We start from the raw sequence: 26,231 nt of genomic DNA on the forward strand, positions 1-26,231 counted from the left end.
GGCCCATTGCACTCCCACGGGGCCTTTTTAAATGCAATCCATAACCCGGATTTGCCAGGAACCCTTCTTACTCCTCCTACTTGCATGTGACACTGGGCTTAGGATCTGCATAGGAAACACACACACAAGCACACACCTACCTTTGTTGCCTGCAGATGCCTCCTTGGCTGTCCCCAAACGGTATCAAACCAACACCCACGGGAAGCTGTAAGCATAGAGGACATGCCTGCACCCCATTGGACTTACCTGTGTGGGTTAAATCCGGGTTATTTGACAACCTATGGCGGTGATGGTTCTGCTCAGGCAGAGCAGTGCTGATGCTCCTCATAAAGCTGTCGCTGCTGTGAAGGTTCTAGGTGACATCACAAATCCCTATGGTTACATACACAACAAAGCTGGGTTGTTGTTGTTTACACTCTGCAAGGCCTGTGGAAGTGAGTGACATCATAGCACTGTAGTTCTGAGGGTTCAAGATGGATGCAACAATCTCCTGTTGCTTCTATGAAGGCCGTAATAGACGACATCACCAAACAGCTCCATAGTCACATACACAGCAAAGGAGAGATGTTGTTTACACCTAGTGATGTCAGTGGTATTGAGTGACATCACAGCACAGTGCTAAGGCTCCTGGGCCTGGACACAGCAGCGGCTGCAATATCTCAACGGAGAATACGTTTATATCTATGTGTGTGTGTGCGCATATATATATATATATATTTCTCCGCCGAAATCACTTTTAAACCCATTTCCACCTTTTTTTCCCTTCTCTTCCTCTTACTTTTTTTTCACGTTTTTTTACGTTTTTCTCCTTTTCGCCTCTTTTCTGGGCGTATTATTCTTCTTTTTCTTCTTTTTTTTCGTCTAATGCATACCCCATCAGTGCAGCAATGCTTATTCAATACCGCCAGCAGATGGAGACACTGGGGGATAATTTTCTAAGGATTTATACTGATTTTTCCTGTCTGAATTTGTCGCACAGAAAGTTGCAGGCCAAATATGTGTGACATTTCTGCGACTTTAGCTTCTAGAGCATTTTTACAACATTATACATAGGTGCTGAATACATAAAAAGCGACTGTTCAGCGACAGACAAGTCGCATCGGCTGAAAGTAGGCCAGAATGTCAGTCCATGTTGGAGCAGGTTTAGATACAGTCTAAAGCATAGATCTCAAAGTCTGTGCACAGAATTTAGCAAGGGCCTCGCACCTTCTGATGCATCAGGTAGGTGCACAATAGCATAGCCTAACCCTCTGTACTTTGGTCTATATTGATGCGGGACATAGACAGCCAGCTGATGACCAATCCATTAGTGCAATGGATGGCTGGAAGCATTTGTCTTTGCCTTTGCAATACCACAGAAGCAATGCATGGTCAATGTACAGCAATGACACACCTGTGTGAACAGCCAGGAGACCCCCCCCCCCCCCCATGTTATGTTACATAGTTACATAGTTAGTACGGTCGAAAAAAGACATATGTCCATCAAGTTCAACCAGGGAATTAAGGGGTAGGGGTGTGGCGCGATATTGGGGAAGGGATGAGATTTTATATTTCTTCATAAGCATTAATCTTATTTTGTCAATTAGGAACATTCAGCACCCACCCGCTATCAAGGCAGCTGCCTATCATGTCATGCCCTACCTGCACAGGTGTGCTGGCTACTCAAATGATCCAATTAAGGAGGCCATTTAGTCAGCAGCAGCAGAAGTCCTGTGCCTGGACGCTCCAACAGGGGCCAGACACAAGCAGAAGCAGAAGCAGCAGAAGCAGCAGCAGCACCACCTTTTGTTTTTTGGCTGCAGCAGCAGCAAGGCCCACAGGGCTGGCTAGCTGGCTAGCCAGCAAGCAGGTAGCAATGAAAGTAGGAATCTTTCTTTTTAACCCTGTAAGGGGGTGGTGCACTGTACCCGAAGATACTGCCATATCGGGTCAATGCATAGGGCGACGGAAGCAAGCTTCGAAATCGGCCCCCGTTCTCAAAAATCCATTTAATATATGGTCCCCAGATAGGGGACGTATCAGATATTAAACTGATAAGAACAGATACTACACTTGATCTTAGCCAAAAGGCCGAGAAGCGATAACCGTGAAAGGGGCGGGCCCAACAAGGTCCCCTTCATGGGCACTATCACTGCTTGCTGTCAGGGAGGCTGCCAGACAATAATCCATGCACACTCTGGGCTGGGGGGCAGTCAACCACCAGTACACACAGCAGAACCTAAACCCATACCATTATTGCTAAGCAGCAAGACAGGGGCCCATTGCACTCCCACGGGGCCTTTTTAAATGCAATCCATAACCCGGATTTGCCAGGAACCCTTCTTACTCCTCCTACTTGCATGTGACACTGGGCTTAGGATCTGCATAGGAAACACACACACAAGCACACACCTACCTTTGTTGCCTGCAGATGCCTCCTTGGCTGTCCCCAAACGGTATCAAACCAACACCCACGGGAAGCTGTAAGCATAGAGGACATGCCTGCACCCCATTGGACTTACCTGTGTGGGTTAAATCCGGGTTATTTGACAACCTATGGCGGTGATGGTTCTGCTCAGGCAGAGCAGTGCTGATGCTCCTCATAAAGCTGTCGCTGCTGTGAAGGTTCTAGGTGACATCACAAATCCCTATGGTTACATACACAACAAAGCTGGGTTGTTGTTGTTTACACTCTGCAAGGCCTGTGGAAGTGAGTGACATCATAGCACTGTAGTTCTGAGGGTTCAAGATGGATGCAACAATCTCCTGTTGCTTCTATGAAGGCCGTAATAGACGACATCACCAAACAGCTCCATAGTCACATACACAGCAAAGGAGAGATGTTGTTTACACCTAGTGATGTCAGTGGTATTGAGTGACATCACAGCACAGTGCTAAGGCTCCTGGGCCTGGACACAGCAGCGGCTGCAATATCTCAACGGAGAATACGTTTATATCTATGTGTGTGTGTGCGCATATATATATATATATATATATATATATATATATATATATAGAAAGGAGAAGACTGTAGCACTCCAATAAGATGAAAAGTGAATGTGGCTTTATTCCAATTCAAACATCAAGGCAACGTTTCAGCTGCACGCAGGCAGCCTTTGTCAAGCGGCTTGACAAAGGCTGCCTGCGTGCAGCTGAAACGTTGCCTTGATGTTTGAATTGGAATAAAGCCACATTCACTTTTCATCTTATTGGAGTGCTACAGTCTTCTCCTTTCTACATTGTGAAGTGTCTCCCGTGACCTGGGATTCCGACCGTGTGCACCCATCCTCGACCTATAATCTACAGAGTGCTGCTCCTTATCCTTTGTTTTTTTATATATATATATATATATATTTCTCCGCCGAAATCACTTTTAAACCCATTTCCACCTTTTTTTCCCTTCTCTTCCTCTTACTTTTTTTTCACGTTTTTTTACGTTTTTCTCCTTTTCGCCTCTTTTCTGGGCGTATTATTCTTCTTTTTCTTCTTTTTTTTCGTCTAATGCATACCCCATCAGTGCAGCAATGCTTATTCAATACCGCCAGCAGATGGAGACACTGGGGGATAATTTTCTAAGGATTTATACTGATTTTTCCTGTCTGAATTTGTCGCACAGAAAGTTGCAGGCCAAATATGTGTGACATTTCTGCGACTTTAGCTTCTAGAGCATTTTTACAACATTATACATAGGTGCTGAATACATAAAAAGCGACTGTTCAGCGACAGACAAGTCGCATCGGCTGAAAGTAGGCCAGAATGTCAGTCCATGTTGGAGCAGGTTTAGATACAGTCTAAAGCATAGATCTCAAAGTCTGTGCACAGAATTTAGCAAGGGCCTCGCACCTTCTGATGCATCAGGTAGGTGCACAATAGCATAGCCTAACCCTCTGTACTTTGGTCTATATTGATGCGGGACATAGACAGCCAGCTGATGACCAATCCATTAGTGCAATGGATGGCTGGAAGCATTTGTCTTTGCCTTTGCAATACCACAGAAGCAATGCATGGTCAATGTACAGCAATGACACACCTGTGTGAACAGCCAGGAGACCCCCCCCCCCATGTTATGTTACATAGTTACATAGTTAGTACGGTCGAAAAAAGACATATGTCCATCAAGTTCAACCAGGGAATTAAGGGGTAGGGGTGTGGCGCGATATTGGGGAAGGGATGAGATTTTATATTTCTTCATAAGCATTAATCTTATTTTGTCAATTAGGAACATTCAGCACCCACCCGCTATCAAGGCAGCTGCCTATCATGTCATGCCCTACCTGCACAGGTGTGCTGGCTACTCAAATGATCCAATTAAGGAGGCCATTTAGTCAGCAGCAGCAGAAGTCCTGTGCCTGGACGCTCCAACAGGGGCCAGACACAAGCAGAAGCAGAAGCAGCAGAAGCAGCAGCAGCACCACCTTTTGTTTTTTGGCTGCAGCAGCAGCAAGGCCCACAGGGCTGGCTAGCTGGCTAGCCAGCAAGCAGGTAGCAATGAAAGTAGGAATCTTTCTTTTTAACCCTGTAAGGGGGTGGTGCACTGTACCCGAAGATACTGCCATATCGGGTCAATGCATAGGGCGACGGAAGCAAGCTTCGAAATCGGCCCCCGTTCTCAAAAATCCATTTAATATATGGTCCCCAGATAGGGGACGTATCAGATATTAAACTGATAAGAACAGATACTACACTTGATCTTAGCCAAAAGGCCGAGAAGCGATAACCGTGAAAGGGGCGGGCCCAACAAGGTCCCCTTCATGGGCACTATCACTGCTTGCTGTCAGGGAGGCTGCCAGACAATTTTCCATGCACACTCTGGGCTGGGGGGCAGTCAACCACCAGTACACACAGCAGAACCTAAACCCATACCATTATTGCTAAGCAGCAAGACAGGGGCCCATTGCACTCCCACGGGGCCTTTTTAAATGCAATCCATAACCCGGATTTGCCAGGAACCCTTCTTACTCCTCCTACTTGCATGTGACACTGGGCTTAGGATCTGCATAGGAAACACACACACAAGCACACACCTACCTTTGTTGCCTGCAGATGCCTCCTTGGCTGTCCCCAAACGGTATCAAACCAACACCCACGGGAAGCTGTAAGCATAGAGGACATGCCTGCACCCCATTGGACTTACCTGTGTGGGTTAAATCCGGGTTATTTGACAACCTATGGCGGTGATGGTTCTGCTCAGGCAGAGCAGTGCTGATGCTCCTCATAAAGCTGTCGCTGCTGTGAAGGTTCTAGGTGACATCACAAATCCCTATGGTTACATACACAACAAAGCTGGGTTGTTGTTGTTTACACTCTGCAAGGCCTGTGGAAGTGAGTGACATCATAGCACTGTAGTTCTGAGGGTTCAAGATGGATGCAACAATCTCCTGTTGCTTCTATGAAGGCCGTAATAGACGACATCACCAAACAGCTCCATAGTCACATACACAGCAAAGGAGAGATGTTGTTTACACCTAGTGATGTCAGTGGTATTGAGTGACATCACAGCACAGTGCTAAGGCTCCTGGGCCTGGACACAGCAGCGGCTGCAATATCTCAACGGAGAATACGTTTATATCTATGTGTGTGTGTGCGCATATATATATATATATATTTCTCCGCCGAAATCACTTTTAAACCCATTTCCACCTTTTTTTCCCTTCTCTTCCTCTTACTTTTTTTTCACGTTTTTTTACGTTTTTCTCCTTTTCGCCTCTTTTCTGGGCGTATTATTCTTCTTTTTCTTCTTTTTTTTCGTCTAATGCATACCCCATCAGTGCAGCAATGCTTATTCAATACCGCCAGCAGATGGAGACACTGGGGGATAATTTTCTAAGGATTTATACTGATTTTTCCTGTCTGAATTTGTCGCACAGAAAGTTGCAGGCCAAATATGTGTGACATTTCTGCGACTTTAGCTTCTAGAGCATTTTTACAACATTATACATAGGTGCTGAATACATAAAAAGCGACTGTTCAGCGACAGACAAGTCGCATCGGCTGAAAGTAGGCCAGAATGTCAGTCCATGTTGGAGCAGGTTTAGATACAGTCTAAAGCATAGATCTCAAAGTCTGTGCACAGAATTTAGCAAGGGCCTCGCACCTTCTGATGCATCAGGTAGGTGCACAATAGCATAGCCTAACCCTCTGTACTTTGGTCTATATTGATGCGGGACATAGACAGCCAGCTGATGACCAATCCATTAGTGCAATGGATGGCTGGAAGCATTTGTCTTTGCCTTTGCAATACCACAGAAGCAATGCATGGTCAATGTACAGCAATGACACACCTGTGTGAACAGCCAGGAGACCCCCCCCCCCCCATGTTATGTTACATAGTTACATAGTTAGTACGGTCGAAAAAAGACATATGTCCATCAAGTTCAACCAGGGAATTAAGGGGTAGGGGTGTGGCGCGATATTGGGGAAGGGATGAGATTTTATATTTCTTCATAAGCATTAATCTTATTTTGTCAATTAGGAACATTCAGCACCCACCCGCTATCAAGGCAGCTGCCTATCATGTCATGCCCTACCTGCACAGGTGTGCTGGCTACTCAAATGATCCAATTAAGGAGGCCATTTAGTCAGCAGCAGCAGAAGTCCTGTGCCTGGACGCTCCAACAGGGGCCAGACACAAGCAGAAGCAGAAGCAGCAGAAGCAGCAGCAGCACCACCTTTTGTTTTTTGGCTGCAGCAGCAGCAAGGCCCACAGGGCTGGCTAGCTGGCTAGCCAGCAAGCAGGTAGCAATGAAAGTAGGAATCTTTCTTTTTAACCCTGTAAGGGGGTGGTGCACTGTACCCGAAGATACTGCCATATCGGGTCAATGCATAGGGCGACGGAAGCAAGCTTCGAAATCGGCCCCCGTTCTCAAAAATCCATTTAATATATGGTCCCCAGATAGGGGACGTATCAGATATTAAACTGATAAGAACAGATACTACACTTGATCTTAGCCAAAAGGCCGAGAAGCGATAACCGTGAAAGGGGCGGGCCCAACAAGGTCCCCTTCATGGGCACTATCACTGCTTGCTGTCAGGGAGGCTGCCAGACAATTTTCCATGCACACTCTGGGCTGGGGGGCAGTCAACCACCAGTACACACAGCAGAACCTAAACCCATACCATTATTGCTAAGCAGCAAGACAGGGGCCCATTGCACTCCCACGGGGCCTTTTTAAATGCAATCCATAACCCGGATTTGCCAGGAACCCTTCTTACTCCTCCTACTTGCATGTGACACTGGGCTTAGGATCTGCATAGGAAACACACACACAAGCACACACCTACCTTTGTTGCCTGCAGATGCCTCCTTGGCTGTCCCCAAACGGTATCAAACCAACACCCACGGGAAGCTGTAAGCATAGAGGACATGCCTGCACCCCATTGGACTTACCTGTGTGGGTTAAATCCGGGTTATTTGACAACCTATGGCGGTGATGGTTCTGCTCAGGCAGAGCAGTGCTGATGCTCCTCATAAAGCTGTCGCTGCTGTGAAGGTTCTAGGTGACATCACAAATCCCTATGGTTACATACACAACAAAGCTGGGTTGTTGTTGTTTACACTCTGCAAGGCCTGTGGAAGTGAGTGACATCATAGCACTGTAGTTCTGAGGGTTCAAGATGGATGCAACAATCTCCTGTTGCTTCTATGAAGGCCGTAATAGACGACATCACCAAACAGCTCCATAGTCACATACACAGCAAAGGAGAGATGTTGTTTACACCTAGTGATGTCAGTGGTATTGAGTGACATCACAGCACAGTGCTAAGGCTCCTGGGCCTGGACACATATCGCTTCATATCTCTACTTAGGAGAATACGTTTATATCTATGTGTGTGTGTGCGCATATATATATATATATATATATATATATATATATTTCTCCGCCGAAATCACTTTTAAACCCATTTCCACCTTTTTTTCCCTTCTCTTCCTCTTACTTTTTTTTCACGTTTTTTTACGTTTTTCTCCTTTTCGCCTCTTTTCTGGGCGTATTATTCTTCTTTTTCTTCTTTTTTTTCGTCTAATGCATACCCCATCAGTGCAGCAATGCTTATTCAATACCGCCAGCAGATGGAGACACTGGGGGATAATTTTCTAAGGATTTATACTGATTTTTCCTGTCTGAATTTGTCGCACAGAAAGTTGCAGGCCAAATATGTGTGACATTTCTGCGACTTTAGCTTCTAGAGCATTTTTACAACATTATACATAGGTGCTGAATACATAAAAAGCGACTGTTCAGCGACAGACAAGTCTCATCGGCTGAAAGTAGGCCAGAATGTCAGTCCATGTTGGAGCAGGTTTAGATACAGTCTAAAGCATAGATCTCAAAGTCTGTGCACAGAATTTAGCAAGGGCCTCGCACCTTCTGATGCATCAGGTAGGTGCACAATAGCATAGCCTAACCCTCTGTACTTTGGTCTTTATTGATGCGGGACATAGACAGCCAGCTGATGACCAATCCATTAGTGCAATGGATGGCTGGAAGCATTTGTCTTTGCCTTTGCAATACCACAGAAGCAATGCATGGTCAATGTACAGCAATGACACACCTGTGTGAACAGCCAGGAGACCCCCCCCCCCATGTTATGTTACATAGTTACATAGTTAGTACGGTCGAAAAAAGACATATGTCCATCAAGTTCAACCAGGGAATTAAGGGGTAGGGGTGTGGCGCGATATTGGGGAAGGGATGAGATTTTATATTTCTTCATAAGCATTAATCTTATTTTGTCAATTAGGAACATTCAGCACCCACCCGCTATCAAGGCAGCTGCCTATCATGTCATGCCCTACCTGCACAGGTGTGCTGGCTACTCAAATGATCCAATTAAGGAGGCCATTTAGTCAGCAGCAGCAGAAGTCCTGTGCCTGGACGCTCCAACAGGGGCCAGACACAAGCAGAAGCAGAAGCAGCAGCAGCACCACCTTTTGTTTTTTGGCTGCAGCAGCAGCAGCAAGGCCCACAGGGCTGGCTAGCTGGCTAGCCAGCAAGCAGGTAGCAATGAAAGTAGGAATCTTTCTTTTTAACCCTGTAAGGGGGTGGTGCACTGTACCCGAAGATACTGCCATATCGGGTCAATGCATAGGGCGACGGAAGCAAGCTTCGAAATCGGCCCCCGTTCTCAAAAATCCATTTAATATATGGTCCCCAGATAGGGGACGTATCAGATATTAAACTGATAAGAACAGATACTACACTTGATCTTAGCCAAAAGGCCGAGAAGCGATAACCGTGAAAGGGGCGGGCCCAACAAGGTCCCCTTCATGGGCACTATCACTGCTTGCTGTCAGGGAGGCTGCCAGACAATTTTCCATGCACACTCTGGGCTGGGGGGCAGTCAACCACCAGTACACACAGCAGAACCTAAACCCATACCATTATTGCTAAGCAGCAAGACAGGGGCCCATTGCACTCCCACGGGGCCTTTTTAAATGCAATCCATAACCCGGATTTGCCAGGAACCCTTCTTACTCCTCCTACTTGCATGTGACACTGGGCTTAGGATCTGCATAGGAAACACACACACAAGCACACACCTACCTTTGTTGCCTGCAGATGCCTCCTTGGCTGTCCCCAAACGGTATCAAACCAACACCCACGGGAAGCTGTAAGCATAGAGGACATGCCTGCACCCCATTGGACTTACCTGTGTGGGTTAAATCCGGGTTATTTGACAACCTATGGCGGTGATGGTTCTGCTCAGGCAGAGCAGTGCTGATGCTCCTCATAAAGCTGTCGCTGCTGTGAAGGTTCTAGGTGACATCACAAATCCCTATGGTTACATACACAACAAAGCTGGGTTGTTGTTGTTTACACTCTGCAAGGCCTGTGGAAGTGAGTGACATCATAGCACTGTAGTTCTGAGGGTTCAAGATGGATGCAACAATCTCCTGTTGCTTCTATGAAGGCCGTAATAGACGACATCACCAAACAGCTCCATAGTCACATACACAGCAAAGGAGAGATGTTGTTTACACCTAGTGATGTCAGTGGTATTGAGTGACATCACAGCACAGTGCTAAGGCTCCTGGGCCTGGACACAGCAGCGGCTGCAATATCTCAACGGAGAATACGTTTATATCTATGTGTGTGTGTGCGCATATATATATATATATATATATATATATATATATATTTCTCCGCCGAAATCACTTTTAAACCCATTTCCACCTTTTTTTCCCTTCTCTTCCTCTTACTTTTTTTTCACGTTTTTTTACGTTTTTCTCCTTTTCGCCTCTTTTCTGGGCGTATTATTCTTCTTTTTCTTCTTTTTTTTTCGTCTAATGCATACCCCATCAGTGCAGCAATGCTTATTCAATACCGCCAGCAGATGGAGACACTGGGGGATAATTTTCTAAGGATTTATACTGATTTTTCCTGTCTGAATTTGTCGCACAGAAAGTTGCAGGCCAAATATGTGTGACATTTCTGCGACTTTAGCTTCTAGAGCATTTTTACAACATTATACATAGGTGCTGAATACATAAAAAGCGACTGTTCAGCGACAGACAAGTCGCATCGGCTGAAAGTAGGCCAGAATGTCAGTCCATGTTGGAGCAGGTTTAGATACAGTCTAAAGCATAGATCTCAAAGTCTGTGCACAGAATTTAGCAAGGGCCTCGCACCTTCTGATGCATCAGGTAGGTGCACAATAGCATAGCCTAACCCTCTGTACTTTGGTCTATATTGATGCGGGACATAGACAGCCAGCTGATGACCAATCCATTAGTGCAATGGATGGCTGGAAGCATTTGTCTTTGCCTTTGCAATACCACAGAAGCAATGCATGGTCAATGTACAGCAATGACACACCTGTGTGAACAGCCAGGAGACACCCCCCCCCCCCCCCATGTTATGTTACATAGTTACATAGTTAGTACGGTCGAAAAAAGACATATGTCCATCAAGTTCAACCAGGGAATTAAGGGGTAGGGGTGTGGCGCGATATTGGGGAAGGGATGAGATTTTATATTTCTTCATAAGCATTAATCTTATTTTGTCAATTAGGAACATTCAGCACCCACCCGCTATCAAGGCAGCTGCCTATCATGTCATGCCCTACCTGCACAGGTGTGCTGGCTACTCAAATGATCCAATTAAGGAGGCCATTTAGTCAGCAGCAGCAGAAGTCCTGTGCCTGGACGCTCCAACAGGGGCCAGACACAAGCAGAAGCAGAAGCAGCAGAAGCAGCAGCAGCACCACCTTTTGTTTTTTGGCTGCAGCAGCAGCAAGGCCCACAGGGCTGGCTAGCTGGCTAACCAGCAAGCAGGTAGCAATGAAAGTAGGAATCTTTCTTTTTAACCCTGTAAGGGGGTGGTGCACTGTACCCGAAGATACTGCCATATCGGGTCAATGCATAGGGCGACGGAAGCAAGCTTCGAAATCGGCCCCCGTTCTCAAAAATCCATTTAATATATGGTCCCCAGATAGGGGACGTATCAGATATTAAACTGATAAGAACAGATACTACACTTGATCTTAGCCAAAAGGCCGAGAAGCGATAACCGTGAAAGGGGCGGGCCCAACAAGGTCCCCTTCATGGGCACTATCACTGCTTGCTGTCAGGGAGGCTGCCAGACAATTTTCCATGCACACTCTGGGCTGGGGGGCAGTCAACCACCAGTACACACAGCAGAACCTAAACCCATACCATTATTGCTAAGCAGCAAGACAGGGGCCCATTGCACTCCCACGGGGCCTTTTTAAATGCAATCCATAACCCGGATTTGCCAGGAACCCTTCTTACTCCTCCTACTTGCATGTGACACTGGGCTTAGGATCTGCATAGGAAACACACACACAAGCACACACCTACCTTTGTTGCCTGCAGATGCCTCCTTGGCTGTCCCCAAACGGTATCAAACCAACACCCACGGGAAGCTGTAAGCATAGAGGACATGCCTGCACCCCATTGGACTTACCTGTGTGGGTTAAATCCGGGTTATTTGACAACCTATGGCGGTGATGGTTCTGCTCAGGCAGAGCAGTGCTGATGCTCCTCATAAAGCTGTCGCTGCTGTGAAGGTTCTAGGTGACATCACAAATCCCTATGGTTACATACACAACAAAGCTGGGTTGTTGTTGTTTACACTCTGCAAGGCCTGTGGAAGTGAGTGACATCATAGCACTGTAGTTCTGAGGGTTCAAGATGGATGCAACAATCTCCTGTTGCTTCTATGAAGGCCGTAATAGACGACATCACCAAACAGCTCCATAGTCACATACACAGCAAAGGAGAGATGTTGTTTACACCTAGTGATGTCAGTGGTATTGAGTGACATCACAGCACAGTGCTAAGGCTCCTGGGCCTGGACACAGCAGCGGCTGCAATATCTCAACGGAGAATACGTTTATATCTATGTGTGTGTGTGCGCATATATATATATATATATATATATATATATATATATATATATATATATATATATTTCTCCGCCGAAATCACTTTTAAACCCATTTCCACCTTTTTTTCCCTTCTCTTCCTCTTACTTTTTTTTCACGTTTTTTTACGTTTTTCTCCTTTTCGCCTCTTTTCTGGGCGTATTATTCTTCTTTTTCTTCTTTTTTTTCGTCTAATGCATACCCCATCAGTGCAGCAATGCTTATTCAATACCGCCAGCAGATGGAGACACTGGGGGATAATTTTCTAAGGATTTATACTGATTTTTCCTGTCTGAATTTGTCGCACAGAAAGTTGCAGGCCAAATATGTGTGACATTTCTGCGACTTTAGCTTCTAGAGCATTTTTACAACATTATACATAGGTGCTGAATACATAAAAAGCGACTGTTCAGCGACAGACAAGTCGCATCGGCTGAAAGTAGGCCAGAATGTCAGTCCATGTTGGAGCAGGTTTAGATACAGTCTAAAGCATAGATCTCAAAGTCTGTGCACAGAATTTAGCAAGGGCCTCGCACCTTCTGATGCATCAGGTAGGTGCACAATAGCATAGCCTAACCCTCTGTACTTTGGTCTATATTGATGCGGGACATAGACAGCCAGCTGATGACCAATCCATTAGTGCAATGGATGGCTGGAAGCATTTGTCTTTGCCTTTGCAATACCACAGAAGCAATGCATGGTCAATGTACAGCAATGACACACCTGTGTGAACAGCCAGGAGACCCCCCCCCCCATGTTATGTTACATAGTTACATAGTTAGTACGGTCGAAAAAAGACATATGTCCATCAAGTTCAACCAGGGAATTAAGGGGTAGGGGTGTGGCGCGATATTGGGGAAGGGATGAGATTTTATATTTCTTCATAAGCATTAATCTTATTTTGTCAATTAGGAACATTCAGCACCCACCCGCTATCAAGGCAGCTGCCTATCATGTCATGCCCTACCTGCACAGGTGTGCTGGCTACTCAAATGATCCAATTAAGGAGGCCATTTAGTCAGCAGCAGCAGAAGTCCTGTGCCTGGACGCTCCAACAGGGGCCAGACACAAGCAGAAGCAGAAGCAGCAGAAGCAGCAGCAGCACCACCACCTTTTGTTTTTTGGCTGCAGCAGCAGCAAGGCCCACAGGGCTGGCTAGCTGGCTAGCCAGCAAGCAGGTAGCAATGAAAGTAGGAATCTTTCTTTTTAACCCTGTAAGGGGGTGGTGCACTGTACCCGAAGATACTGCCATATCGGGTCAATGCATAGGGCGACGGAAGCAAGCTTCGAAATCGGCCCCCGTTCTCAAAAATCCATTTAATATATGGTCCCCAGATAGGGGACGTATCAGATATTAAACTGATAAGAACAGATACTACACTTGATCTTAGCCAAAAGGCCGAGAAGCGATAACCGTGAAAGGGGCGGGCCCAACAAGGTCCCCTTCATGGGCACTATCACTGCTTGCTGTCAGGGAGGCTGCCAGACAATTTTCCATGCACACTCTGGGCTGGGGGGCAGTCAACCACCAGTACACACAGCAGAACCTAAACCCATACCATTATTGCTAAGCAGCAAGACAGGGGCCCATTGCACTCCCACGGGGCCTTTTTAAATGCAATCCATAACCCGGATTTGCCAGGAACCCTTCTTACTCCTCCTACTTGCATGTGACACTGGGCTTAGGATCTGCATAGGAAACACACACACAAGCACACACCTACCTTTGTTGCCTGCAGATGCCTCCTTGGCTGTCCCCAAACGGTATCAAACCAACACCCACGGGAAGCTGTAAGCATAGAGGACATGCCTGCACCCCATTGGACTTACCTGTGTGGGTTAAATCCGGGTTATTTGACAACCTATGGCGGTGATGGTTCTGCTCAGGCAGAGCAGTGCTGATGCTCCTCATAAAGCTGTCGCTGCTGTGAAGGTTCTAGGTGACATCACAAATCCCTATGGTTACATACACAACAAAGCTGGGTTGTTGTTGTTTACACTCTGCAAGGCCTGTGGAAGTGAGTGACATCATAGCACTGTAGTTCTGAGGGTTCAAGATGGATGCAACAATCTCCTGTTGCTTCTATGAAGGCCGTAATAGACGACATCACCAAACAGCTCCATAGTCACATACACAGCAAAGGAGAGATGTTGTTTACACCTAGTGATGTCAGTGGTATTGAGTGACATCACAGCACAGTGCTAAGGCTCCTGGGCCTGGACACAGCAGCGGCTGCAATATCTCAACGGAGAATACGTTTATATATATGTGTGTGTGTGCGCGTATATATATATATATATATATATATATATATATATATATATATATATTTCTCCGCCGAAATCACTTTTAAACCCATTTCCACCTTTTTTTCCCTTCTCTTCCTCTTACTTTTTTTTCACGTTTTTTTACGTTTTTCTCCTTTTCGCCTCTTTTCTGGGCGTATTATTCTTCTTTTTCTTCTTTTTTTTCGTCTAATGCATACCCCATCAGTGCAGCAATGCTTATTCAATACCGCCAGCAGATGGAGACACTGGGGGATAATTTTCTAAGGATTTATACTGATTTTTCCTGTCTGAATTTGTCGCACAGAAAGTTGCAGGCCAAATATGTGTGACATTTCTGCGACTTTAGCTTCTAGAGCATTTTTACAACATTATACATAGGTGCTGAATACATAAAAAGCGACTGTTCAGCGACAGACAAGTCGCATCGGCTGAAAGTAGGCCAGAATGTCAGTCCATGTTGGAGCAGGTTTAGATACAGTCTAAAGCATAGATCTCAAAGTCTGTGCACAGAATTTAGCAAGGGCCTCGCACCTTCTGATGCATCAGGTAGGTGCACAATAGCATAGCCTAACCCTCTGTACTTTGGTCTATATTGATGCGGGACATAGACAGCCAGCTGATGACCAATCCATTAGTGCAATGGATGGCTGGAAGCATTTGTCTTTGCCTTTGCAATACCACAGAAGCAATGCATGGTCAATGTACAGCAATGACACACCTGTGTGAACAGCCAGGAGACCCCCCCCCCCCCCATGTTATGTTACATAGTTACATAGTTAGTACGGTCGAAAAAAGACATATGTCCATCAAGTTCAACCAGGGAATTAAGGGGTAGGGGTGTGGCGCGATATTGGGGAAGGGATGAGATTTTATATTTCTTCATAAGCATTAATCTTATTTTGTCAATTAGGAACATTCAGCACCCACCCGCTATCAAGGCAGCTGCCTATCATGTCATGCCCTACCTGCACAGGTGTGCTGGCTACTCAAATGATCCAATTAAGGAGGCCATTTAGTCAGCAGCAGCAGAAGTCCTGTGCCTGGACGCTCCAACAGGGGCCAGACACAAGCAGAAGCAGAAGCAGCAGAAGCAGCAGCAGCACCACCTTTTGTTTTTTGGCTGCAGCAGCAGCAAGGCCCACAGGGCTGGCTAGCTGGCTAGCCAGCAAGCAGGTAGCAATGAAAGTAGGAATCTTTCTTTTTAACCCTGTAAGGGGGTGGTGCACTGTACCCGAAGATACTGCCATATCGGGTCAATGCATAGGGCGACGGAAGCAAGCTTCGAAATCGGCCCCCGTTCTCAAAAATCCATTTAATATATGGTCCCCAGATAGGGGACGTATCAGATATTAAACTGATAAGAACAGATACTACACTTGATCTTAGCCAAAAGGCCGAGAAGCGATAACCGTGAAAGGGGCGGGCCCAACAAGGTCCCCTTCATGGGCACTATCACTGCTTGCTGTCAGGGAGGCTGCCAGACAATTTTCCATGCACACTCTGGGCTGGGGGGCAGTCAACCACCAGTACACACAGCAGAACCTAAACCCATACCATTATTGCTAAGCAGCAAGACAGGGGCCCATTGCACTCCCACGGGGCCTTTTTAAATGCAATCCATAACCCGGATTTGCCAGGAACCCTTCTTACTCCTCCTACTTGCATGTGACACTGGGCTTAGGATCTGCATAGGAAACACACACACAAGCACACACCTACCTTTGTTGCCTGCAGATGCCTCCTTGGCTGTCCCCAAACGGTATCAAACCAACACCCACGGGAAGCTGTAAGCATAGAGGACATGCCTGCACCCAATTGGACTTACCTGTGTGGGTTAAATCCGGGTTATTTGACAACCTATGGCGGTGATGGTTCTGCTCAGGCAGAGCAGTGCTGATGCTCCTCATAAAGCTGTCGCTGCTGTGAAGGTTCTAGGTGACATCACAAATCCCTATGGTTACATACACAACAAAGCTGGGTTGTTGTTGTTTACACTCTGCAAGGCCTGTGGAAGTGAGTGACATCATAGCACTGTAGTTCTGAGGGTTCAAGATGGATGCAACAATCTCCTGTTGCTTCTATGAAGGCCGTAATAGACGACATCACCAAACAGCTCCATAGTCACATACACAGCAAAGGAGAGATGTTGTTTACACCTAGTGATGTCAGTGGTATTGAGTGACATCACAGCACAGTGCTAAGGCTCCTGGGCCTGGACACAGCAGCGGCTGCAATATCTCAACGGAGAATACGTTTATATCTATGTGTGTGTGTGCGCATATATATATATATATATATATATATATATATATATATATATATATATATTTCTCCGCCGAAATCACTTTTAAACCCATTTCCACCTTTTTTTCCCTTCTCTTCCTCTTACTTTTTTTTCACGTTTTTTTACGTTTTTCTCCTTTTCGCCTCTTTTCTGGGCGTATTATTCTTCTTTTTCTTCTTTTTTTTCGTCTAATGCATACCCCATCAGTGCAGCAATGCTTATTCAATACCGCCAGCAGATGGAGACACTGGGGGATAATTTTCTAAGGATTTATACTGATTTTTCCTGTCTGAATTTGTCGCACAGAAAGTTGCAGGCCAAATATGTGTGACATTTCTGCGACTTTAGCTTCTAGAGCATTTTTACAACATTATACATAGGTGCTGAATACATAAAAAGCGACTGTTCAGCGACAGACAAGTCGCATCGGCTGAAAGTAGGCCAGAATGTCAGTCCATGTTGGAGCAGGTTTAGATACAGTCTAAAGCATAGATCTCAAAGTCTGTGCACAGAATTTAGCAAGGGCCTCGCACCTTCTGATGCATCAGGTAGGTGCACAATAGCATAGCCTAACCCTCTGTACTTTGGTCTATATTGATGCGGGACATAGACAGCCAGCTGATGACCAATCCATTAGTGCAATGGATGGCTGGAAGCATTTGTCTTTGCCTTTGCAATACCACAGAAGCAATGCATGGTCAATGTACAGCAATGACACACCTGTGTGAACAGCCAGGAGACCCCCCCCCCCCCCCCCATGTTATGTTACATAGTTACATAGTTAGTACGGTCGAAAAAAGACATATGTCCATCAAGTTCAACCAGGGAATTAAGGGGTAGGGGTGTGGCGCGATATTGGGGAAGGGATGAGATTTTATATTTCTTCATAAGCATTAATCTTATTTTGTCAATTAGGAACATTCAGCACCCACCCGCTATCAAGGCAGCTGCCTATCATGTCATGCCTTACCTGCACAGGTGTGCTGGCTACTCAAATGATCCAATTAAGGAGGCCATTTAGTCAGCAGCAGCAGAAGTCCTGTGCCTGGACGCTCCAACAGGGGCCAGACACAAGCAGAAGCAGAAGCAGCAGAAGCAGCAGCAGCACCACCTTTTGTTTTTTGGCTGCAGCAGCAGCAAGGCCCACAGGGCTGGCTAGCTGGCTAGCCAGCAAGCAGGTAGCAATGAAAGTAGGAATCTTTCTTTTTAACCCTGTAAGGGGGTGGTGCACTGTACCCGAAGATACTGCCATATCGGGTCAATGCATAGGGCAACGGAAGCAAGCTTCGAAATCGGCCCCCGTTCTCAAAAATCCATTTAATATATGGTCCCCAGATAGGGGACGTATCAGATATTAAACTGATAAGAACAGATACTACACTTGATCTTAGCCAAAAGGCCGAGAAGCGATAACCGTGAAAGGGGCGGGCCCAACAAGGTCCCCTTCATGGGCACTATCACTGCTTGCTGTCAGGGAGGCTGCCAGACAATTTTCCATGCACACTCTGGGCTGGGGGGCAGTCAACCACCAGTACACACAGCAGAACCTAAACCCATACCATTATTGCTAAGCAGCAAGACAGGGGCCAATTGCACTCCCACGGGGCCTTTTTAAATGCAATCCATAACCCGGATTTGCCAGGAACCCTTCTTACTCCTCCTACTTGCATGTGACACTGGGCTTAGGATCTGCATAGGAAACACACACACAAGCACACACCTACCTTTGTTGCCTGCAGATGCCTCCTTGGCTGTCCCCAAACGGTATCAAACCAACACCCACGGGAAGCTGTAAGCATAGAGGACATGCCTGCACCCCATTGGACTTACCTGTGTGGGTTAAATCCGGGTTATTTGACAACCTATGGCGGTGATGGTTCTGCTCAGGCAGAGCAGTGCTGATGCTCCTCATAAAGCTGTCGCTGCTGTGAAGGTTCTAGGTGACATCACAAATCCCTATGGTTACATACACAACAAAGCTGGGTTGTTGTTGTTTACACTCTGCAAGGCCTGTGGAAGTGAGTGACATCATAGCACTGTAGTTCTGAGGGTTCAAGATGGATGCAACAATCTCCTGTTGCTTCTATGAAGGCCATAATAGACGACATCACCAAACAGCTCCATAGTCACATACACAGCAAAGGAGAGATGTTGTTTACACCTAGTGATGTCAGTGGTATTGAGTGACATCACAGCACAGTGCTAAGGCTCCTGGGCCTGGACACAGCAGCGGCTGCAATATCTCAACGGAGAATACGTTTATATCTATGTGTGTGTGTGCGCATATATATATATATATATATATATATATATATATATATATATATATTTCTCCGCCGAAATCACTTTTAAACCCATTTCCACCTTTTTTTCCCTTCTCTTCCTCTTACTTTTTTTTCACGTTTTTTTACGTTTTTCTCCTTTTCGCCTCTTTTCTGGGCGTATTATTCTTCTTTTTTTTCGTCTAATGCATACCCCATCAGTGCAGCAATGCTTATTCAATACCGCCAGCAGATGGAGACACTGGGGGATAATTTTCTAAGGATTTATACTGATTTTTCCTGTCTGAATTTGTCGCACAGAAAGTTGCAGGCCAAATATGTGTGACATTTCTGCGACTTTAGCTTCTAGAGCATTTTTACAACATTATACATAGGTGCTGAATACATAAAAAGCGACTGTTCAGCGACAGACAAGTCGCATCGGCTGAAAGTAGGCCAGAATGTCAGTCCATGTTGGAGCAGGTTTAGATACAGTCTAAAGCATAGATCTCAAAGTCTGTGCACAGAATTTAGCAAGGGCCTCGCACCTTCTGATGCATCAGGTAGGTGCACAATAGCATAGCCTAACCCTCTGTACTTTGGTCTATATTGATGCGGGACATAGACAGCCAGCTGATGACCAATCCATTAGTGCAATGGATGGCTGGAAGCATTTGTCTTTGCCTTTGCAATACCACAGAAGCAATGCATGGTCAATGTACAGCAATGACACACCTGTGTGAACAGCCAGGAGACCCCCCCCCCCCCCCATGTTATGTTACATAGTTACATAGTTAGTACGGTCGAAAAAAGACATATGTCCATCAAGTTCAACCAGGGAATTAAGGGGTAGGGGTGTGGCGCGATATTGGGGAAGGGATGAGATTTTATATTTCTTCATAAGCATTAATCTTATTTTGTCAATTAGGAACATTCAGCACCCACCCGCTATCAAGGCAGCTGCCTATCATGTCATGCCCTACCTGCACAGGTGTGCTGGCTACTCAAATGATCCAATTAAGGAGGCCATTTAGTCAGCAGCAGCAGAAGTCCTGTGCCTGGACGCTCCAACAGGGGCCAGACACAAGCAGAAGCAGAAGCAGCAGAAGCAGCAGCAGCACCACCTTTTGTTTTTTGGCTGCAGCAGCAGCAAGGCCCACAGGGCTGGCTAGCTGGCTAGCCAGCAAGCAGGTAGCAATGAAAGTAGGAATCTTTCTTTTTAACCCTGTAAGGGGGTGGTGCACTGTACCCGAAGATACTGCCATATCGGGTCAATGCATAGGGCGACGGAAGCAAGCTTCGAAATCGGCCCCCGTTCTCAAAAATCCATTTAATATATGGTCCCCAGATAGGGGACGTATCAGATATTAAACTGATAAGAACAGATACTACACTTGATCTTAGCCAAAAGGCCGAGAAGCGATAACCGTGAAAGGGGCGGGCCCAACAAGGTCCCCTTCATGGGCACTATCACTGCTTGCTGTCAGGGAGGCTGCCAGACAATTTTCCATGCACACTCTGGGCTGGGGGGCAGTCAACCACCAGTACACACAGCAGAACCTAAACCCATACCATTATTGCTAAGCAGCAAGACAGGGGCCCATTGCACTCCCACGGGGCCTTTTTAAATGCAATCCATAACCCGGATTTGCCAGGAACCCTTCTTACTCCTCCTACTTGCATGTGACACTGGGCTTAGGATCTGCATAGGAAACACACACACAAGCACACACCTACCTTTGTTGCCTGCAGATGCCTCCTTGGCTGTCCCCAAACGGTATCAAACCAACACCCACGGGAAGCTGTAAGCATAGAGGACATGCCTGCACCCCATTGGACTTACCTGTGTGGGTTAAATCCGGGTTATTTGACAACCTATGGCGGTGATGGTTCTGCTCAGGCAGAGCAGTGCTGATGCTCCTCATAAAGCTGTCGCTGCTGTGAAGGTTCTAGGTGACATCACAAATCCCTATGGTTACATACACAACAAAGCTGGGTTGTTGTTGTTTACACTCTGCAAGGCCTGTGGAAGTGAGTGACATCATAGCACTGTAGTTCTGAGGGTTCAAGATGGATGCAACAATCTCCTGTTGCTTCTATGAAGGCCGTAATAGACGACATCACCAAACAGCTCCATAGTCACATACACAGCAAAGGAGAGATGTTGTTTACACCTAGTGATGTCAGTGGTATTGAGTGACATCACAGCACAGTGCTAAGGCTCCTGGGCCTGGACACAGCAGCGGCTGCAATATCTCAACGGAGAATACGTTTATATCTATGTGTGTGTGTGCGCATATATATATATATATATATATATATATTTCTCTGCCGAAATCACTTTTAAACCCATTTCCACCTTTTTTTCCCTTCTCTTCCTCTTACTTTTTTTTCACGTTTTTTTACGTTTTTCTCCTTTTCGCCTCTTTTCTGGGCGTATTATTCTTCTTTTTCTTCTTTTTTTTCGTCTAATGCATACCCCATCAGTGCAGCAATGCTTATTCAATACCGCCAGCAGATGGAGACACTGGGGGATAATTTTCTAAGGATTTATACTGATTTTTCCTGTCTGAATTTGTCGCACAGAAAGTTGCAGGCCAAATATGTGTGACATTTCTGCGACTTTAGCTTCTAGAGCATTTTTACAACATTATACATAGGTGCTGAATACATAAAAAGCGACTGTTCAGCGACAGACAAGTCGCATCGGCTGAAAGTAGGCCAGAATGTCAGTCCATGTTGGAGCAGGTTTAGATACAGTCTAAAGCATAGATCTCAAAGTCTGTGCACAGAATTTAGCAAGGGCCTCGCACCTTCTGATGCATCAGGTAGGTGCACAATAGCATAGCCTAACCCTCTGTACTTTGGTCTATATTGATGCGGGACATAGACAGCCAGCTGATGACCAATCCATTAGTGCAATGGATGGCTGGAAGCATTTGTCTTTGCCTTTGCAATACCACAGAAGCAATGCATGGTCAATGTACAGCAATGACACACCTGTGTGAACAGCCAGGAGACCCCCCCCCCCCATGTTATGTTACATAGTTACATAGTTAGTACGGTCGAAAAAAGACATATGTCCATCAAGTTCAACCAGGGAATTAAGGGGTAGGGGTGTGGCGCGATATTGGGGAAGGGATGAGATTTTATATTTCTTCATAAGCATTAATCTTATTTTGTCAATTAGGAACATTCAGCACCCACCCGCTATCAAGGCAGCTGCCTATCATGTCATGCCCTACCTGCACAGGTGTGCTGGCTACTCAAATGATCCAATTAAGGAGGCCATTTAGTCAGCAGCAGCAGAAGTCCTGTGCCTGGACGCTCCAACAGGGGCCAGACACAAGCAGAAGCAGAAGCAGCAGAAGCAGCAGCAGCACCACCTTTTGTTTTTTGGCTGCAGCAGCAGCAAGGCCCACAGGGCTGGCTAGCTGGCTAGCCAGCAAGCAGGTAGCAATGAAAGTAGGAATCTTTCTTTTTAACCCTGTAAGGGGGTGGTGCACTGTACCCGAAGATACTGCCATATCGGGTCAATGCATAGGGCGACGGAAGCAAGCTTCGAAATCGGCCCCCGTTCTCAAAAATCCATTTAATATATGGTCCCCAGATAGGGGACGTATCAGATATTAAACTGATAAGAACAGATACTACACTTGATCTTAGCCAAAAGGCCGAGAAGCGATAACCGTGAAAGGGGCGGGCCCAACAAGGTCCCCTTCATGGGCACTATCACTGCTTGCTGTCAGGGAGGCTGCCAGACAATTTTCCATGCACACTCTGGGCTGGGGGGCAGTCAACCACCAGTACACACAGCAGAACCTAAACCCATACCATTATTGCTAAGCAGCAAGACAGGGGCCCATTGCACTCCCACGGGGCCTTTTTAAATGCAATCCATAACCCGGATTTGCCAGGAACCCTTCTTACTCCTCCTACTTGCATGTGACACTGGGCTTAGGATCTGCATAGGAAACACACACACAAGCACACACCTACCTTTGTTGCCTGCAGATGCCTCCTTGGCTGTCCCCAAACGGTATCAAACCAACACCCACGGGAAGCTGTAAGCATAGAGGACATGCCTGCACCCCATTGGACTTACCTGTGTGGGTTAAATCCGGGTTATTTGACAACCTATGGCGGTGATGGTTCTGCTCAGGCAGAGCAGTGCTGATGCTCCTCATAAAGCTGTCGCTGCTGTGAAGGTTCTAGGTGACATCACAAATCCCTATGGTTACATACACAACAAAGCTGGGTTGTTGTTGTTTACACTCTGCAAGGCCTGTGGAAGTGAGTGACATCATAGCACTGTAGTTCTGAGGGTTCAAGATGGATGCAACAATCTCCTGTTGCTTCTATGAAGGCCGTAATAGACGACATCACCAAACAGCTCCATAGTCACATACACAGCAAAGGAGAGATGTTGTTTACACCTAGTGATGTCAGTGGTATTGAGTGACATCACAGCACAGTGCTAAGGCTCCTGGGCCTGGACACAGCAGCGGCTGCAATATCTCAACGGAGAATACGTTTATATCTATGTGTGTGTGTGCGCATATATATATATATATATATATATATATATATATATATATATATATATTTCTCCGCCGAAATCACTTTTAAACCCATTTCCACCTTTTTTTCCCTTCTCTTCCTCTTACTTTTTTTTCACGTTTTTTTACGTTTTTCTCCTTTTCGCCTCTTTTCTGGGCGTATTATTCTTCTTTTTCTTCTTTTTTTTCGTCTAATGCATACCCCATCAGTGCAGCAATGCTTATTCAATACCGCCAGCAGATGGAGACACTGGGGGATAATTTTCTAAGGATTTATACTGATTTTTCCTGTCTGAATTTGTCGCACAGAAAGTTGCAGGCCAAATATGTGTGACATTTCTGCGACTTTAGCTTCTAGAGCATTTTTACAACATTATACATAGGTGCTGAATACATAAAAAGCGACTGTTCAGCGACAGACAAGTCGCATCGGCTGAAAGTAGGCCAGAATGTCAGTCCATGTTGGAGCAGGTTTAGATACAGTCTAAAGCATAGATCTCAAAGTCTGTGCACAGAATTTAGCAAGGGCCTCGCACCTTCTGATGCATCAGGTAGGTGCACAATAGCATAGCCTAACCCTCTGTACTTTGGTCTATATTGATGCCGGACATAGACAGCCAGCTGATGACCAATCCATTAGTGCAATGGATGGCTGGAAGCATTTGTCTTTGCCTTTGCAATACCACAGAAGCAATGCATGGTCAATGTACAGCAATGACACACCTGTGTGAACAGCCAGGAGACCCCCCCCCATGTTATGTTACATAGTTACATAGTTAGTACGGTCGAAAAAAGACATATGTCCATCAAGTTCAACCAGGGAATTAAGGGGTAGGGGTGTGGCGCGATATTGGGGAAGGGATGAGATTTTATATTTCTTCATAAGCATTAATCTTATTTTGTCAATTAGGAACATTCAGCACCCACCCGCTATCAAGGCAGCTGCCTATCATGTCATGCCCTACCTGCACAGGTGTGCTGGCTACTCAAATGATCCAATTAAGGAGGCCATTTAGTCAGCAGCAGCAGAAGTCCTGTGCCTGGACGCTCCAACAGGGGCCAGACACAAGCAGAAGCAGAAGCAGCAGAAGCAGCATCAGCACCACCTTTTGTTTTTTGGCTGCAGCAGCAGCAAGGCCCACAGGGCTGGCTAGCTGGCTAGCCAGCAAGCAGGTAGCAATGAAAGTAGGAATCTTTCTTTTTAACCCTGTAAGGGGGTGGTGCACTGTACCCGAAGATACTGCCATATCGGGTCAATGCATAGGGCGACGGAAGCAAGCTTCGAAATCGGCCCCCGTTCTCAAAAATCCATTTAATATATGGTCCCCAGATAGGGGACGTATCAGATATTAAACTGATAAGAACAGATACTACACTTGATCTTAGCCAAAAGGCCGAGAAGCGATAACCGTGAAAGGGGCGGGCCCAACAAGGTCCCCTTCATGGGCACTATCACTGCTTGCTGTCAGGGAGGCTGCCAGACAATTTTCCATGCACACTCTGGGCTGGGGGGCAGTCAACCACCAGTACACACAGCAGAACCTAAACCCATACCATTATTGCTAAGCAGCAAGACAGGGGCCCATTGCACTCCCACGGGGCCTTTTTAAATGCAATCCATAACCCGGATTTGCCAGGAACCCTTCTTACTCCTCCTACTTGCATGTGACACTGGGCTTAGGATCTGCATAGGAAACACACACAAAAGCACACACCTACCTTTGTTGCCTGCAGATGCCTCCTTGGCTGTCCCCAAACGGTATCAAACCAACACCCACGGGAAGCTGTAAGCATAGAGGACATGCCTGCACCCCATTGGACTTACCTGTGTGGGTTAAATCCGGGTTATTTGACAACCTATGGCGGTGATGGTTCTGCTCAGGCAGAGCAGTGCTGATGCTCCTCATAAAGCTGTCGCTGCTGTGAAGGTTCTAGGTGACATCACAAATCCCTATGGTTACATACACAACAAAGCTGGGTTGTTGTTGTTTACACTCTGCAAGGCCTGTGGAAGTGAGTGACATCATAGCACTGTAGTTCTGAGGGTTCAAGATGGATGCAACAATCTCCTGTTGCTTCTATGAAGGCCGTAATAGACGACATCACCAAACAGCTCCATAGTCACATACACAGCAAAGGAGAGATGTTGTTTACACCTAGTGATGTCAGTGGTATTGAGTGACATCACAGCACAGTGCTAAGGCTCCTGGGCCTGGACACAGCAGCGGCTGCAATATCTCAACGGAGAATACGTTTATATCTATGTGTGTGTGTGCGCATATATATATATATATATATATATATATATATATATATATATTTCTCCGCCGAAATCACTTTTAAACCCATTTCCACCTTTTTTTCCCTTCTCTTCCTCTTACTTTTTTTTCACGTTTTTTTACGTTTTTCTCCTTTTCGCCTCTTTTCTGGGCGTATTATTCTTCTTTTTCTTCTTTTTTTTCGTCTAATGCATAC

General features: G+C 46.1%; 11 non-coding genes across 11 annotated transcripts; all 11 read right to left on the reverse strand.

Annotated features, from left to right (window-relative positions):
* Window positions 1-1,891: 1,891 nt before the first annotated feature.
* On the reverse strand, window positions 1,892-2,082 carry LOC130348716 (U2 spliceosomal RNA). The gene has a single exon (XR_008886207.1). It is a non-coding gene; the product is annotated as a U2 spliceosomal RNA (small nuclear RNA).
* Window positions 2,083-4,503: 2,421 nt separating this feature from the next.
* Window positions 4,504-4,694, reverse strand: LOC130348717 (U2 spliceosomal RNA). The gene has a single exon (XR_008886208.1). It is a non-coding gene; the product is annotated as a U2 spliceosomal RNA (small nuclear RNA).
* A 2,062-nt stretch (window positions 4,695-6,756) lies between these two features.
* LOC130348718 (U2 spliceosomal RNA) lies at window positions 6,757-6,947 on the reverse strand. The gene has a single exon (XR_008886209.1). It is a non-coding gene; the product is annotated as a U2 spliceosomal RNA (small nuclear RNA).
* A 2,070-nt stretch (window positions 6,948-9,017) lies between these two features.
* On the reverse strand, window positions 9,018-9,208 carry LOC130348720 (U2 spliceosomal RNA). The gene has a single exon (XR_008886211.1). It is a non-coding gene; the product is annotated as a U2 spliceosomal RNA (small nuclear RNA).
* Window positions 9,209-11,293: 2,085 nt separating this feature from the next.
* Window positions 11,294-11,484, reverse strand: LOC130348721 (U2 spliceosomal RNA). Its single transcript, XR_008886212.1, has one exon. It is a non-coding gene; the product is annotated as a U2 spliceosomal RNA (small nuclear RNA).
* Window positions 11,485-13,583: 2,099 nt separating this feature from the next.
* On the reverse strand, window positions 13,584-13,774 carry LOC130348722 (U2 spliceosomal RNA). The gene has a single exon (XR_008886213.1). It is a non-coding gene; the product is annotated as a U2 spliceosomal RNA (small nuclear RNA).
* Window positions 13,775-15,867: 2,093 nt separating this feature from the next.
* On the reverse strand, window positions 15,868-16,058 carry LOC130348723 (U2 spliceosomal RNA). The gene has a single exon (XR_008886214.1). It is a non-coding gene; the product is annotated as a U2 spliceosomal RNA (small nuclear RNA).
* Window positions 16,059-18,156: 2,098 nt separating this feature from the next.
* On the reverse strand, window positions 18,157-18,347 carry LOC130348696 (U2 spliceosomal RNA). The gene has a single exon (XR_008886194.1). It is a non-coding gene; the product is annotated as a U2 spliceosomal RNA (small nuclear RNA).
* Window positions 18,348-20,430: 2,083 nt separating this feature from the next.
* On the reverse strand, window positions 20,431-20,621 carry LOC130348724 (U2 spliceosomal RNA). Its single transcript, XR_008886215.1, has one exon. It is a non-coding gene; the product is annotated as a U2 spliceosomal RNA (small nuclear RNA).
* A 2,071-nt stretch (window positions 20,622-22,692) lies between these two features.
* LOC130348726 (U2 spliceosomal RNA) lies at window positions 22,693-22,883 on the reverse strand. The gene has a single exon (XR_008886216.1). It is a non-coding gene; the product is annotated as a U2 spliceosomal RNA (small nuclear RNA).
* Window positions 22,884-24,971: 2,088 nt separating this feature from the next.
* LOC130348727 (U2 spliceosomal RNA) lies at window positions 24,972-25,162 on the reverse strand. The gene has a single exon (XR_008886217.1). It is a non-coding gene; the product is annotated as a U2 spliceosomal RNA (small nuclear RNA).
* Between the last annotated feature and the right edge of the window lie 1,069 nt (window positions 25,163-26,231).

Source organism: Hyla sarda, unplaced genomic scaffold (genome assembly GCF_029499605.1).
Source record: "Hyla sarda isolate aHylSar1 unplaced genomic scaffold, aHylSar1.hap1 scaffold_886, whole genome shotgun sequence".
NCBI lineage: Eukaryota > Metazoa > Chordata > Amphibia > Anura > Hylidae > Hyla > Hyla sarda.